Source organism: Mauremys reevesii, linkage group 4, assembly GCF_016161935.1.
Source record: "Mauremys reevesii isolate NIE-2019 linkage group 4, ASM1616193v1, whole genome shotgun sequence".
NCBI classification, from domain to species: Eukaryota; Metazoa; Chordata; order Testudines; family Geoemydidae; genus Mauremys; species Mauremys reevesii.
This window is the reverse complement of record NC_052626.1, coordinates 28,680,032-28,697,708: the sequence shown is the minus strand read 5'-3', so window position 1 is coordinate 28,697,708 and position 17,677 is coordinate 28,680,032. Positions and strand designations below refer to the sequence as shown.

Sequence of the window (17,677 nt, the reverse complement as noted above, 5' to 3'; positions counted from 1 at the left end):
GAGGGAAGAATTAGTAATTGTCTGCTGGTGTATACCAGCAAAACAATTACTAACACCCCCTCACACCGGCTCGCTTGTGCTGGCCAGTGAATAGGCTCCATCCATTCCCTTCCCCTCCCTGCCCACCTGCTTCAGAGGTGGGAGCAGGGAACGTAAGTGTGCATACAGTTATTGCTTACCCCTGGGCTCCCAGACTCAACATCTGGCTGGCCCATGTGAAAGGGGAGTTCTCAGTCCTTACTCCCTTGCATAGCTGTGTGGTTCAAGTTTCACTCTAGTTCTTTGAACTTTGCTAGGTTTCAGGAAACTTTTTGCACTAACTAATAGCCTGTACTTTATCATTTATTTTTTTTCAACAAATTAGCAGCTCGTTATAAATAAGAAATCCAGCTGTGCTTAGTCAGTGCTGACCTTAATGAAGCAATCTGGTAGGTCATATGCTTTTATTTTGTCACCTCTTTTCTTTTTCCAATCATAAAAGACCTTTAGAACATAAGAACGGCCGTACCGGGTCAGACCAAAGGTCCAGCTAGCCCAGTATCTGTCTACCGACAGTGGCCAATGCCAGGTGCCCCAGAGGGAGTGAACCTAACAGGCAATGATCAAGTGATCTCTCTCCTGCCATCCATCTCCATTCTCTGACAAACAGAGGCTAGGGACACCATTCTTTACCCATCCTGGCTAATAGCCATTTATGGACTTAACCACCATGAATTTATCCAGTTCTCTTTTAAACACTGTTATAGTTCTAGCCTTCACAACCTCCTCAGGTAAGGATTTCCACAAGTTGACTGTGCGCTGCGTGAAGAAGAACTTCCTTTTATTTGTTTTAAACTTGCTGCCTATTAATTTCATTTGGCGACCCCTAGTTCTTGTATTATGGGAATAAGTAAATAACTTTTCTTTATCCACTTTCTCAACACCACTCATGATTTTATATACCTCTATCATATCCCCCCTTAGTCTCCTCTTTTCCAAGCTGAAGAGTCCTAGCCTCTTTAATCTTTCCTCATATGGGACCCATTCCAAACCCCTAATCATTTTAGTTGCCCTTTTCTGAATCTTTTCTAGTGCTAGAATATCTTTTCTGAGGTGAGGAGGCCACATCTGTACACAGTATTCGAGATGTGGGCGTACCATGGATTTATATAAGGGCAATAATATATTCTCAGTCTTATTCTCTATCCCTTTTTAATGATTCCTAACATCCTGTTTGCTTTTTTGACCACCTCTGTACACTGCGTGGACATCTTCAGAGAACTATCCACGATGACTCCAAGATCTTTTTCCTGACTCGTTGTAGCTAAATTAGCCCCCATCATATTGTATGTATAGTTGGGGTTATTTTTCCCAATGTGCATTACTTTACATTTATCCACAGATAAATTTCCTTTCAGAAAGGAAAAATTAATGGCAAGTCATTGCTGAAATGTAGGCTAACTCACATTACATAATTGTAACCTCTATCTCAGGGAGTTATTAGCTGCGGTGACATGCTTTGCATTTATTTATCTTTCCAGTGGCAGCCAGAACTTCAAAGAGCACAGATCCTTATGGGACCACCCTATCTAATTCCTAATTGGTGTAGTTATTAGTTGCTACCACAGGCCTCTTATGGCTGAATGTGCCTTGTTTAGTGTGATTCTGGAATTCAGCAAAGTGACTGGCAAAAACTTGTCTTTAATTCAATGGCCCAAGGGTTCTGGGATGAGAAATATAGCATAAACATGGCTTAGTACCCTCTCTAACCGCCTCTTACAGAGCTGCAGTACCAATAGAGCCCAGGATCTGGACCTAAGTATTAGATTAGGATGAAGGTTTGTATTGTACACACAAGAGAGCAATCAAAATTAGGTCTCCTCTTATAGAAATGAATGCTCCCTCTTCCACTCTTGCTTGAGACATGCTGTCAGCACGTCCTGTGGATCTATTTCAGCATAATCCTGCATGGAAAATATTGGTGATAGACTTCTCTTACCAAAATACGATGTGTCTCTAGGGGCCTTCATCACTCTTGCAATGAAACCAGTCATGCTTTGTAGCCTCAGAGCTTCAAGCTTGCTCTCATTTCAGTGCACTGTCAGACTCTTAGCGATGTAAATACATTCTCTGATCAGAATGTGGTGTCTGCATTTGAGATGGTGGCTTTAAAGTCCAGGGTTAAAAACATGCCTGAAAAAGGTGGAGGGAAAAGGTCCAAATTCTTTGAACTCCTCCAAACACTACTAAAGAGAGGAATAAAAATTGTCCATTGATTGTCTAAGACTTTAAAAAGATCACAGTGAACAAGGCTTTCATCATAAGTTCCAGATGCTTTTATTGAAAGGTGAACTGCAGAGGGAATAAAAACATTGGGCTCGTGCGCTTTTTTACTACTTGATGCTGTATGAAGGGATTTCATTTTTATTATTTCTAATTATAAAAAAAGCTTTATTTCTTGTTGCACATTTACCATGCAGGTTAATATGTGGAGTTATCGGCTGAGACATTAAAGTCCACCCACCGCTAGGGTGACCATAATTCCCACAGGGAAAATGGGATACTGTGTGGGGCTAGCCCGAGCGCCCTCCTTCCCCCCACACTCCCGTGCAGGGCTAGCGTCGCTGCTCACCTGAGCCCCTTTTTCCCCCTGTGCAAGGCTGGAGCTGGTATCGCTGCTTGCCCGAGTCCTGCCTCCCCCGTGCATGGAGCTGGCATTGCCGCTTGCCCCCCAGAACGTTCCTCTGGATCCCACTTTTTTTGACAAAAGTGGGCATTTGTCCCATTTGCCCCAATTGATCAAGTTGGCAAGAGCAAATGGGACAAATGCCCACGTTTGCCAAAAAAGTTGTGATGGCCAGGACTGGGCTTAAAAAAGGGACTGTCCTGGCCAAAACAGGACGTGTGGTCACCCTACACACAGCAGAAAGGTGTTTTGTAAAGTATCCTTCACATTTTGTGAAAAATGTCTGTGTCCTTACCCAAAATTGCCCCTTTGCAACATGCTGTGTGCTGGCTGAGATCTGCATTTCAACAGCCTCCTATTATTGCAATTAAAGTACTCTGGGAAAGGCCATGTATAAATATAAGGAACTGCTATTAAAAATATTGGGGGTGATCCCAGCTTTGTATTGTTGTTCTGTTTCCCTTTTCAATGATGCTTAAGTCTGCATCTTCATCCCTTCTCCTTCCCCGATCTCTACAAGAGCCACAGTCGAGGTGTTAAGTATTCTAACTGGTCACTTTCATCTCAAGTTGCTGTTCTGTCCTCTCCTAGATGCCATGCCAGGTTTTACTGGAGTGTAACTGAAATCTGAGCCCAGGTCAGAGACAATTTAATGAAACAATGAGGTCAGGTGAGAAGTCCAAGTTAATAATTTTAAAAGAAAAATATGTGCAGCATTAACAGTATAACAAGCCTCACTGTCTCCATGCTGTTGATCATCTGAGGGAAGGAGAGCAAATTAAGGGCTAAATCCTGACTGCAACCCAGGCAGGAAATCCCCATATGGCTGAGTAAATCAGCTGCACACTGACCAAAGATGGCTAGGCTGAAGCCATGATTCAAAGCACATTGAAGTCAATGAGAGTTCTTCTATTGACTTCAACTGGCTTTGGATTGGGTCCTAAATATGAAAGAAGGAGCTGAGACCCATGCTTCTCTGGAGCTGCTCAGATGGTAGGAAACTCAAATAAATGAGCTGGCTTAAGTATCCCTGAATGCACCCTCTCTCTGCAGCTCACAGAAGAGTTACCGCGTGCCTGCTGTTTTCTCTATCACCTTGTCTATTGTGGCATTACCTAGGGGACAGGCTGGACCAATGAACAGCTGTGACCTCTCCGTTCTCCACCCTGGGGTGCCTTTTACACTGCTTTGCTGTGAGACTACCACTCCTGGTCTGCTCTCACATAGCATCCAGCATGTAAGTTACTCCCCATTATATTGTATGAGTGCGGTAGCCAGCCACTCATGAATTACACTACAGAGCAATGCCAGCAAATTCCCAGTGCCAGACTTTCCCCCAGAAATGTACGTCTTGTGCTGCCCAGCCCTCTCCTGGACAATACAAGCTCATATGAAGTCTGTCATTTTATTAATAGAAAATGATATGCAAAAATCCTGTTATCTCAAATGGAGTTTCCCAAACACTTCAATCCAAACACACTGTTTTAGATAAAACAATAAACAAGTTTATTAACTACAGAAGAATAGATTTTTTTAAGTGACTACAAGTAATGAGACATAAGAATCCAAATTGGTTACAAGAAAATAAAAACAAAATGCAACTAATGCCTAACTTAACAAGCTAAGTGAATTCAAAGGAAAGGTCTCTCTCACCACATGTTACAGGTAATCATACTGGCTGAATTTCTTTCAGTCAGGATCCCTCCCCTAGTCTAAAGATGCTTCCTTTGTTCATCATGTCAATGCCATGAGTAGAGATAAAGGGGGAGATAATTTGGGGGGTCTGCTTTCCCTTCTTATAGTTATTCTAAAAGAAGAGAAAGCATCTCCAGCTGAGGTTCAGGAGACAAAGTCTGCGTGGACTGGAACCCCGAGCCATTTCTTTGTCAAGATATGGATTTATCGCTCACGCCCTCTTTCCTGCCAAAGAATGGTCACTTCATAAGGTGATGGTCCATTTGATTTTGTCTCTGGGGAACTGGTTTGTGACTGCTCCCCAGATTTGGAACATGTCTTAGTAACATCATAGAGTAGAACCTTATAACTTTACATACAATGATGCCACACATTTTACCAGGACAATAATGATCAGCAAATTATGAGTTTTCAAATGATCCCTCACAAGGCATATTTTGTATGAAATTTATCATAGTCCTGTAAAAGGGGCGAACATAGGGGTACAGACAGTCACATATGTAATCATCCTTTCTTGAGCAGGAGAATAAGGTGAAGCAGCCTCAGTGCTAATTAGCATTGTCTGTGTCCCACAATCCCCTCAGCTTGACTTTGGATTTGGGTGTAGCCAGATCAATGATCCCTCTGATAATGGACAAAGATCAAGTGTCCACATTGATTCTTCTACATGTATCAGCTGCCTTTAGTGCTTTACCCTTTGATATGGGGCTGATAAAGCTTTGGACTCTTACAGAAATAGATTTTTGAAATGGCTCCACTGATTTCTCCCTGTAAACACTCAGATTAGCAGAAAAAGGATGATTGCTCATCTATCCAGAATGCTCTGTCACTTGTCATTATTATTAAGACTGCAGTAGCACCCTCAATGGGGTCGTGCAGAGTTCTTCTGTCACTCCTCAATGTCTCTGTGACATGGCTAGAGGAGATAATGAGATGTCTTGGGGGTACAGAGCTACCAGTATGCTGATAACACTCAGCTCTACGTCAGTCCCTGACCATATGTATGGCATGCTTTTTCAGTGTTAGGCTAAGATCAGGATTTGCATGGGAATGGCCATATTGGTCCATCTAGTCTACTATCCTGTCTTTTGACAGTGACCAGTGCCAAATATTTCAGCGGGAATGAATAGAAAAGGGCAATTAGTGAGTGATCCATCCCTGTTCTTCAGTCCCAGTTTCTGGTAATTGGCAGTTCAGGGACACCCAGAGCAAAGGGTTGCATCCCTGACCATCTTGGAACCCAGTTGTACTTTTGGCCTTCACAACATCCCATGGCAATGAGTTCCACAGGTTGACTGTGCTTTGTGTGAAGAAATACTTCATTATGTATGTTTTAAACCTGCTGTCTAATTTAATTGGGTGACCCTTCATTCTTGTCTTATGTAAAGAGAGAAATTACACTTCCCTATTCACTTTCTCCACACAATTCATGATTTTTATAAACCTCTGTCATATCCCACCCCTGCCATCTCTTTTCTAAGCTGAACAATCCCAGTCTTTTTCATCCCTCCTTATATTCAAGCCATTCCATAGCCTAATCATTTTTAGTTTCCCTTCTCTGCACCTTTTCCAATTCTAAAACATCTATTTTTGAGATGGGGCAACCACAACTGCACGCAGTATTTAAGCTGAAGGCCTACCATGGATTTATATAGAGGCATTATGATATTTTCTGTTTTATTATCTATCCCTTTCCTAATAGTTCCTACCATTCTGTTTGCTTTTTTGGCTGCCACTGCTATTAAGTGGATATTTTCAGGGAACTATCCTCGATGACTCCAAGATGTTTCTTGAGTGGTAACAACTAATTTAGATCCCATGATTGTGTATCTATAGCTGGGATTATGTTTTCCTATGTGCATTACTTTGTACTTATCAACATTGAATTTCATCTGCCACTTTGCCACGTAGTCACCCAGTTTAATGAGATCCTTTTGCAACTCTTCACAGTCAACTTTGGACTTAACTATCTTGAGTAATTTTGTATAGTTGGCAAATTTTTTCTCTTTGCTGTTCACCCCCTTTTCCAAATAATTTATGAATATATTGGACAGCACAGGTCCCAGTACAGATCCTGTAGAGAGGAAGGGATTCCTGCTATTTACCCTTCTTTTGCGAAAACCGACCATTTCTTCCTACCCTTTGTTTCCTATCTTCTAACCAGTTACTGATCCATGAGAGGATCTTCCCTCTTATCCCATGACTGCTTAGTTTGCTTAAGATTCTTGGAGGGACCTTGTGAAATGCTTTTTGGAAGTCCAAGTACACTAATGACTGAATCACCCTTGTCCACATGTATGTTGACCCCCTCAAAGAATTCTAAAAGATTAGTGAGGCATAATTTCCCTTTACAAAAGCTGTGTTGACTCTCCCCTAAAATAGTGTTCATCTATGTTTCTGATAACTCTCTTCTTTACAATTTACCTGGTACTGAAATCAGGCTTACTGCCTGTAATTGCCAGGATCACCTTTAGAACCTTTTTTAAAAAATAGGCATTACAATAGCTATCTTCCAGTCATCTGGTACAGAGGCTGATTTAAGTGATAGGTTACATACCACAGTTAGTAATTCTGCTGTTTCATATCTGAGTTCATTCAGAACTCTTGGGTGAATACCATCTGTCCTGGGGACTTATTACCAGGGGGCGGAGAGAGGCGTGAGTGGCAGGTGGGGGTGTTCCTTGGGGGAGGGGGAGAGAGGCATGGGTGGGCATGGGGGCTCTATGGGGAGCCAAGTGGGACCGGGGCCTGAGGGCAGAGTGGGGATGGAGTGTGAGCGTGGCCTTGGGGGAGGAGGCTGAGCATGGGCGGATGTTGGGGTGGAGCCATGGTCCAGGTGGCCACCCCCTGCTTCTAGGAAGCTTCCGATGCTCAGGCCCAGCCTCCCCAAATGTGGGATACACGCGACGCTCATGGGCACCACTGACTGATTGTTTGTCAGGCTTCCTGCTTCTGATGTAATTTTAAAAAATCTTGTCTTTTTTGCCAGTTGTTTTTCAAATTCTTTCTTGAATAAGATCTCACTGGCTGAGGTTTAACCCAGATACACTACTTCCTTTCCCCCAAATGATCGCTGGTCTATCTGGTGTGTCCACCTTTTGATGATAAAGTTTGCAATCTAGGGCTCATGTTAGATCCATGACACCTTCATGCTGCCCAAACAGCAGCAGTAGCCAAGAGTGTTTTTTTTCATCTTCACCTGACTAGGAGGTTGCAGCTGTTCTCTGTGAGGCAGACCTAGCCTTTGTCACCCCTAGATTAGATTGCAGAAGTGCACTCTGCTTGGAACTACATTTGAATACCTTCCAGAAACCTCCATATAGGATAAAATGTCCACTGCTGCCCACTTACTTAGCAGGGTCCCAAACATGGGGTAAGCTTTCTGTTTTATTCAAATGACCCCCATATATTACTATCCCTGACCACTTCTAAAAAGTGGTGCCACGTTTTCCTGTGTGTTTTGGTTTGGTTTGTTGTTTAACTGAGTTAAACAACTGTGCAGCACCACAAGTGCTAGCCAGTTGTGATGGGGAGTTACTTCTTAAATGATGAGGATGATTATTAAATGTCACATTGTAAAACAATAGCCCTTTAATTTGACTTCATTAAGCATCCAGTATTATAAATCTTTAATTCATAAACCTCAGCATTGTCAGCATGTTGCCACAATCAGATTCAACCTACTCAGTGTTCTGAAATGATAGATAAGGACACACTTCACACTGGGTTGTCTTCTAGTGCACCTTTTAAACGCCCGGTAAATGCAATAACCTGCCATTCCAAATCTTATTTACCAAGGAAAGGACACTTCACATGCTGAAAAAAGAAACACATACATGTGTAAATACACTGCTCCTGACCCTGCAAGGCGCTTTGGGTGGGTGAAAGTGAGCCAACTGCCTGGAGCCCACTGCAGATTCAGGCCTAATATGGATAACTGTGCATACACTATTGTGTGCTTAAAAAGATGGGGAGCAGTGTTAACCCTGGACTGTTATCAATAATTCATTGTCTATCTGTGGAATAATCTAATGCCCTTTGAAGTCAGTGGAAAGCCTGCCATTGACTTCTTTGGGCTTTGGATCAAGCCAACACTCTTAGAGGAAGGTGGATTTGATTTTCTTAAAGGTCCATTTCATCTCTAGCTACTATGATCCTATTTTCTGAGAAGGAGGAGAGAATTTATAGCCAGGTTTGTCACATCACAAGCCCTTCTATACTCCTCAAACTCAAACTTTTCATATAATTATAGGACAACGAAAAGAGGTATAAATAGCATCAGAGCAGCAATCCATAAAGCCTCTTACATTTCTTAGGTAGCACATTTTAGCCCTTTGATATGTAAAGGCTCCAACTACTTCAGGGCAACAAAAGAAAATGAAGGCATGAATTCTGCATTGTGGACAAGCTTTGGCAAAGCTTGTCGGTAACATCATTTAGATACCCATTGCCAACATCATTCTTGGCCCCCCAAAGAGTAGCCAACCCAAAGAGATCCCAGTGAAGTGACATGGAGCGTGGCATGCTATGGAAGCTAGCTGCCAGGAGAACAGCTGCCCAAGAAATGAGGAGGGAGTTAAAATAATTATAGCAACCAAACACGCTTCCTTGCACTGCAAAGTGAAAGTGGAGGATTAAGGGTGTCTTTGGTGAATTTATTTTCAAACAGGGTTATAGAAAAGGAATGAATTATCCAGACCTCCTCTTAGCAAGCTGCCTTTGTTTGATAGTGAATGTATTTCTTACAACCAGCAGGCCTGATCCTAGTAGAAGATGAGCACCAACCATTCCCATTGCACTCAGTAGGAGCTGTGGGTCCTTGGTACCTCTCATGATGAGGCTCAATTAAATGCCCCCATGACAATTTAGCAGTGATCATGTTTTAAGTGTTACTTTTTGTGTTAGGTACTTCTCCACTGTGGTCACGTCAGTTTGAACCTGACAGCAGTACCTCTTTTATGAAGATGTATGCTGGGGTCATACCTGATTTTTTTCTACCAGCTTTGGGCTAAGTGAACATAAGGTGTCCCAGTGTTGAGTGTTAATCAATCTCTCTTGACAGCTAATACCTTCAGTGCAGGTGGGAAGACTTCATGCTTAGGAGCATGTCAGAGTGGGGTGGGACTACTCTCAGTGGAAACACCCTTGTCTTGTCTATAGGTTGGGATTTACTGATGAGAGAAAAAACAATGAGGAGTCCTTGTGGCACCTTAGAGACTAACAAATTTATTTGGGCATAAGCTTTCCTGGGCTAAAACCCACTTCATCTAATGAGAAATCCAGTTACAACCTGTGCATCTGAAGGCGAGAAAAGGCTGTGAATAATATTCAGCACTTCCAACCCCATAAATTTTGTGTGTGTGATTTCAGCCTCTTTCACCCCACAGCCTGACTAGCCAATAAAGGTACACTGAGCAGGTCTAAGCTTAAAAAGCTGCCGTGATGCAGCTGTGCTGTAGTGCTTCAGTGAAGACACTACTATGCCCATGGGAGAGCTTCTCCCATCAGCATAATTAATCCACTTCTCTGAGAGCCCTCCCTTCGACATAGTGCTGTCCACACTGGGTGTTTGGTTGGATTTTTCCCACCTCTGAGGGTAGGTCTATACTTACCGCGCGGGTCGACGCGGAGAGTTCGACTTCTTGGAGTTCGAACTATCGCGTCTAATCAAGACGCAATAGTTCGAACTCCCCACGCACTCCGGTCGACTCCGGAACTCCACCACCGTGAACGGCGGTGGCGGAGTTGACCTTGGAGCCGCGGACTTCGTTCCCGCGGCGTCTGGACTGGTGAGTAGCTGAAGTCACGTACCTTAGTTCGACCCCCCCCCCTTAGTGTAGACCAGGCCTGACTGATTTACAGATGTAAGTTTGTAGTGTAGACCTGGCCTTAGTTTATGCATTTACTGACAAGGGATTAATTGTGTTTAAATAATAAAAAGGTTTATGTTTGGTTTCAAAAGTCCTTGCCTCTCCAGAAGTGATGGATTTTTGTAAGTAATATAACAGACATGAAAACATCAGTACTCCCCCCCGCGCACACATACATTTTGATCCCAAAACTGTTCTCTATCCAAGATACACACTGAGAAATGAATAGCTGCTTGTTGACAATATCATGTTAAAAGAGGATCAACAAGTAAAAAAAAACAATGACTTTACTGGTTGGTGCTAAGAGGCATCCATTGGGATGCCCACTCAACAGATTTCATTAACTCCAATCACTGTCAGACAAGCACTGTGTGAAGGGCTCTCCATCTAAGTATGCATTAACTCTTCATTATAATTTAAAATTATGCCCTATTGCAGCTATCAAGGTATTAAATGATGGTCTAATGATTTATCATAAATATGAATTGTAAAACTGTAACATATCACTGATAAACAGCCCAAGTATTTACAGCTATCAGTAATGGGCCTGACTCTGACCTCACTCATTTTAGTGTAACTCCACTGACTTATGCAGAATAACTCTGGAATATATAAGATCAGAACCACACACTCAATCCCCCTCAACCACTTACCTACAGCCCCATTGATTGACTCCAGTTTAAATCAGCTGAAGATGTGGCTAAAGTGTATTTTAGGTGAATAAAAGGTTGATCCTGCTCCCCTGAAATCACTAGCAAACCACTCAGTAAATCAATGGGAACAGGATTAAGCCATTTGGGGAATCTCTAGTTATACAGGTCCTGATTTTTTTCCCCCTTACTCCAGTTTTACACCAATGTAACACATTTACTTCAAAAAAGTCACTTCAGATTTACAACCATGTAAACAAGAGGAAAACCAGACTCTAGAGTAGGAAGTAGAGGGTTACTGAGTGGGTTTCTTAAAGGAAGTGTATGGAAGGGATGAGAGATTTCTAAGGTGACAAGTTTGTATACATATTCTACAATTTTCTAAACCCTTGTATGGCAGTTTCACATCTCGGCTTCTCGTGAGCTTCTTCCCTTGTGTTTAAATATACCTCTCTCTAATATTCCTAATACCAGTAAAAACAAACAAAAACCCCTCAAGCTAAAGCCCAAGATAAATAGCAAATACACAATGGCATTTTGGGAAGAATGAATGACGTGAGCAGAGCGATCATGAATGTGACTATGGGAGACAATAAGAGATGGAGTAATGAGTGACACATGCAACCCAACCAGTATTGGAAGTGGGGCTCTACTGCTATTGCCAACAACTAGACCAAGCAATCCCAGAAAGAATATCTAACCTTTTCCTTATTTTCCCCACAATCAGATGACATTCGTCATGATAAATCTGTTTTCCTCTAAAATGTATCATGCTAAAAATGTATCCCCAGTTATAATACACTCTATACCAGTGATTCTCAACCTGTGGCCCATTGGCTGCTTGTGGCCCAATCAGCATACAGCTGCAGCCCATGTGACATCCTCACAGAGAGCTGCATATGCAGCCCATAATGATAAATAGGTTGAGAACTACTGCCTCTCTACTGTGGCATCCTCAGTAACTACTTTTTTAAACTGGCTTGTCTGACATATATCCTCAAAATCTATTTCCCACAATTGTAACAAATTTCTAGATAGATATAGAAAACACTTATTACTGAGTGTTTATGAACAAGTGATTAGGATTGTATAACCTAAGGCATCAAATGCTTTGTTTCAAACAGTGTAACACTGTTGCAAAAAAAGGAAATATTTTCTGGGATGTATTAGCAGGAGTGTTGTAAGCAAGACTGGAGAAGTAATTCTTCTGCTCTACTCTGCACTGATTAGGCCTCAACTGGAGTATTACATCCAGTTCTGGGTGCCACATTTCAGGAAAGATGTGGACAAATTGGAGAAAGTCCAGAGAAGAGCAACAAAAATGATTAAAGGTCTTGAAAACATGGCCTATGAGGGAAGATTTAAAAAACTGGGTTTGTTTAGTGTGGAGAAGAGAAGACTGAGCGGGGACATGATTACAGTTTTCAAGTACATAAAAGGTTGTTACAGGGAGGAGGGAGAAAATTTGTTCTCCTCAACCTCTGAGGATAGGACAAGAAGCAATGGGCTTACATTACACCAAGGGCAGTTTAGGTTGGACAATAGGAAAAAATTCCTAACTTTTCAGGATAGTTAAGCACTGGAATAAATTGCCTAGGGAAGTGGTGGAATCTCCGTCACTGGAGATTTTTAAGAGCAGGTTAGACAAATACCTGTCAGGGATGGTCTAGATAATACTTAGTCCTGCCATGAATACGGGGGACTGGACTAGATGACCTCTCAAGGTCCCTTCCAGTCTGACAGTTCTATGATACAAACAGCTGTGTATTGGAAGAACTGTAGAGAGAAAGCATAGACTAATGGTTGGAGCAAGACTGGGAATCATGTGATTTGATATGTTTGTCACTCTTCCATACACCAGTTGTGGTACCTTGTACTAATTACTTCTCTCTGTGCCCCAGTCTTCCCATCTCTACAATATGGATACTAATACATGGAGAAGAAGCCATTAAAAAGTCAGCACTTGGCAGCAGATATGCCCTGTTATTAGCATAGCAATAGCACTGCATGGAAACTATTGATAAATGCTGACTCCCTAATAGTGACGACTGTATCTAGTTCACAAGGGGGTTGAGTCTGAATCTGTTAAATGTCAAAGCACCAAGCCAACATTTCATCTGGAAAGTGCTTCTGAAATGCCGAGTACTAGTATTTTAGTAATTCAGCTCATGTGCCTGGTGCCTTTTTGCTGACTTAGCTCTCATGAAACATTACCGTCTGATTCCAATCTAGGGATCTGGGTACCATATGTTGAATTATCTTGATGGAGCTGAGGCATGTGCTTTTAGTTCTTCTAACAACATTTCTTTTTCATGCATTAGCTCTGTTATTGATAATATTGGATCAGACGTTCAGCTGATGTAAATCAGTGAGGTGCCATTGGCTTCAATGGAGCTATGCCAATTTACACCAGCCACCTAATGACCATAATAAAATGTGTAACATAATCAGCAAAGTGTTTAGAAGCAATATAAGTTAAACCAGTGTGAGAGGAGAATGAGGTCTCCTACTGCTCAACAATCCGTGGTATCAGCTCCTCAATTCCCCAGCCACATCTGCAGCTGTGAGCTTGTGCTGAGAATTGACTATTGCAGATGTTATCCGAAAATCTCATAAATGAGACTTCTGCATGACTTTGAAAAAGGGAGCTTGTATTATGGCCTGCATCTGTTTTTGCTGATAGGCTCTGTGAACTCAAAGGGTCGGATTTTCCCCTGTGGTGCATTTTGGGTACTCATTTACATCTGTGGAACGGGAGTGCCAAGTGGCTGGAAATCACTAATAAATCAGAGTGGTTGCATTTAACACCTAATTTGCACAGGTGTGACTCCAGAAAATGCAAAGGAATGAAGAATCAGGTCCAAGATACCCTTCCAGTGTCTTCTCTCCCACCATCCCCCCCTGAGAGGTTATGGTATCAAGACGACTGGTGCATCCTCATACTGGGGAAGCACAAGCTAAAGGGGAGGACATGTGACCTCCCCGCCCTCTCCCCGCCCCATGTTACCTGTGTTGGGGAGGGGCTCAGTCCTCCTGCTGCACTGACTCCCAGCCTCCCCCGGCACATTCGGCTGCTCTCCCTGGTAGCCAGGCCCAGGCGGGGAGCAGGATGGAGCCGTTCCCTGTTGCTGCTCTGTGCAGCGTAGCCAGCTGCAGGGGAGAGAGCCTGACTGGGGAGGGGCAGCCAGTGGCAGGGGGAGGGAGGGCTCTGGCTCACTTGGCCGCTGTCCCTGGAAGCCAAGCCTGGGCAGGAGGCAGCCCACTGCTGCTGCAGTGAGGCTCTCTCCCAGGCAGCTGCTGCGCTGCATCAAGCAGCAACCCAGCGGGTGGAAGAGGCTCTGGCCCCGCCCCTTATGCTCTCCAACTCTGGCTACGCCCCTTCTGCTCTCTGGCTGTTGGGAGGGACACTTGACCCTGCATGCCCCCCCGATGCATCGCCTTACTATCATAGAATCATAGAAGATTAGGGTTGGAAGAGACCTCAGGAGGTCATCTAGTCCAACCCCCTGCTCAAAGCAGGACCAACCCCAACTAAATCATTGCAGCCAGGGCTTTGTCAAGCTGGGCCTTAAAAACCTCTAAGGATGGAGAGTCTACCACCTCCCTAGGTAACCCATTCCAGTGCTTCACCACCCTCCTAGTGAAAAAGTTTTTCCTAATATCCAACCTAGACACTTCCCCCTGCAACTTGAGACCATTGCTTCTTGTTCTGTCATCTGCCAACACTGAGAACAGCCTAGCTCCATCCTCTTTGGAACCCCCCTTCAGGTAGTTGAAATCTGCTATCAAATCCCCCCTCACACTTCTGCACACTAAATAAGCCCAGTTCCCTCAGCCTCTCCTTGTAAGTCATGTGCCCAAGCCCTCTAATCATTTTCGTTGCTCTCTGCTGGACTCTCTCTAATTTGTCCACATCCTTTCAGGGGAGGGGAGGGGGGAGAAGGAAGGGAGGGGAACTGGACGCAATACGCCAGATGTGGCCTCACCAGTGCTGAATAGAGGGGAATAATCACTTCCCTCGATCTGCTGATAATGCTCTTACTAATGCAGCCCAATATGCCATTACCCTTCTTGGCAACAAGGGCACACTTCTCGTCCACTGTAATCCTCAGGTCCTTTTCTGCAGACCTGCCCCTTAGCCAGTTGGTCCCCAGCTTGTAGCAGTGCATGGGATTCTTCCATCCTAAGTGCAGGACTCTGCACTTGTCCTTGTTGTCATCAGATTTCTTTTGGCCCAATCCTCCAATTTGTCTAGGTCACTCTAGACCCTATCCCTACCCTCCAGCATATCTACCTCTCCTTCCAGCTTAGTATCCTCTGTGAACTTGCTGAGGGTGCAATCCATCCCATCATCCAGATCATTAATGAAGATGTTGAACAAAACCGGCCACAGGACCGACCCCTGGGACACTCCGCTTGATACTGGATGCCAACTAGATATCGAGCCGTTGATCACTACCCATTGAGCCCAACGATCTAGCCAGCTTTCTGTCCACCTTATAGTCCAGTCATCCAATACGTACTGTGGGAGACTGTATCTAAAGCTTTGCTAAAGTAAAGATATATCATGTCCTCCTCTTTCCCCATATCAACAGAGCCAGTTATCTTATCATAGAAGGCAATCAGGTAAGTCAGGCATGACTTGCCCTTGGTGAATCCATGTTGACTGTTCCTGATCACTTTCCTCTCCTCCGAGTACTTCAAAATGGATTCCTTGAGGATCTGCTCCATGATTTTTCCAGGGACTGAGATGAGGCTGACTGGTCTGTAGTTCCCTGGATTCTTCTTCTCCCCTTTTTAAAAGATGGGCACTATATTTGCCTTTTTCCAATTGTTCAGGACCTCCCCTGATCACCAGGGGTTTTCAAAGATAATGGCCAATGGCTCTGCAATCACATCAGCCAACTCCCTCAGATGCATTGCATCCGGCTCCATGGCCTTGTGCATGTCCAGCTTTTCTAAACAGTCCTTACCCTGTTCTTTCACCACTGAGGGCTGCTCACCTCCTCCCCATACTGTGCTGCCCAGTGCAGTAGTCTGGGAGCTGACTTTTTCTGGGAAGACCGAGGCAAAAAAAGCATTGAGTACTTCAGCTTTTTCCACATCATCTCTCACTATGTTGCCTCCCCCATTCAGTAAGGGGCCTACACTTTCCCTGACCACCTTCTTGTTACTAACATACCTGTAGAAACACTTCTTGTTACCCGTCACATCCCTTGCTAGCTGCAGCTCCAATTGTGCTTTGCCTTCTTGATTACACTCCTACATGCTCTAGCAATATTTTTATACTCCTCCCTAGTCATCTGTCCAACTTTTCACTTCTTGTAAACTTCCTTTTTGTGTTTAAGCTCACCGAAAATATCTCTGTTAAGACAAGCTGGTCACTTGCCATATTTGCTATTCTTTCTGCATATTGGGGTGGTTTGTTCCTGTGCCCTCAATAAGGCTTCTTTAAAATACAGCCAGCTCTCCTGGACTCCTTTCCTCCTGATGTTCACCTCCCTGCCCATCAGTTCCCTGAGGGAGTCAAAGTCTGCTTTTCTGAAGTTCAGGGTCTGTATTCTGCTGCTCTCCTTTCTTCCTTTTGTCAGGCTCCTGAACTCGACCATCTCATGGTCACTGCTGCGAAGGTTGCCATCCACTTCTACTTCCCCTACCAATTCTTCCCTAACTCTTCTAACATGTTGTTCTGCTGACTGCTAATCCCCACCCAGCGCAGTTGGCCAAATATGCCCAGTTATACTTGTACAACCCAATCGGCAGAAATTGGCCCTATGTGTTTAGCCATTTAGTGGTGGCTGTACATTGCATTGTACTCTGGTTACAAACACAGTCCTATTAATAATTACGGTAAATGGCTGTACAAAGTTAAATAAGCACACTCCATATTAAGTAGTGCAACTCTTAAGAATTCTCTCAACTGTGCTAAAAGTAGCTTGAACAAGCTTCCTTTGCCCTACGCAATGTATTTATTATTATAATAGTATCAAATGTATACTAGGCACTTTACAGATGAGGTCTGTTCTGAGTAGGTTACAGTGTAAGACTCCACTTCCTGCAACTGGATCCTCACAAGTTGACCCTTGTACCTAGACCTGGTTGGAAACTGAGCCAGAATTCTTTTTCATTGAAAAATGCAACTTTGTAAAAGCCAAAACTTTTTGTGAAAACGTATTGATTTTGACAAATCAATCAACAAGAAGAATTTTCAGGTCCAGGGTGGACTGTCAAGAGAGGGTGCAAAAACCTGAACTTTCTGATCCAAAACTGGATGTTTGGCACAATTCCGTTTCATGAAAACATTCTTATGTGGAACAAAAACATTTCATAACCTCAAAAGTGGTCATGAAATGAAATGGTTGTTCTCCAGCCAGCTCTACTTGTACCCACATAGAGCCCCACTGATCCAATTTGGGGCCTTGTTTGGGGATGGGGGGTGTAGTTCAAACCTGGCTACACTGCCCAGTGGCAAATCAACAGCCATGTCATCCAGTGGGGAGGGTCAATGGCTGAAAGTAGGGGAATCCAAGACCTCCCAGCTCCACCAAATTCCTACCCAGGGCCCTGTGAGTAATAGTTCAACAGTGCAGTCAGGGAGAGGGCACCCCTATGCCTACTACCTGAGACACTTTCTGTTGTGTATTTGGTTGTCATGGTTTTTGTTCCTATGGCAACTGAGTTAGATTATTAGGGGATAGCCCAGCCGGTTTCAGCCGGTTGGGTGAGCTCTGTGTCTGTAAATAAAATGGTAGTTTTGTTAGCTGTCTGCTGTCTGGCCTCAAGTGATTTCTGCCTAA

The 17,677-nt window shown here is 43.6% G+C and overlaps 1 protein-coding gene across 2 annotated transcripts in view; it reads left to right on the top strand.

The window, feature by feature from the left end:
- FAM181A (family with sequence similarity 181 member A) overlaps positions 1–17,677 on the top strand; it is a 220,792-nt gene that overhangs the window by 142,548 nt on the left and 60,567 nt on the right. Inside the window, exon 1 of one of the 2 annotated variants that reach the window (XM_039537017.1) lies at positions 3,884–3,902. The exons of the other annotated variant lie outside the window; for it this stretch is intronic. The gene's annotated coding sequence lies outside the window, so the exon portion shown is untranslated. Of the gene's footprint in view, positions 1–3,883; positions 3,903–17,677 lie in introns of those variants that run through there. 2 annotated transcript variants of the gene reach the window in all.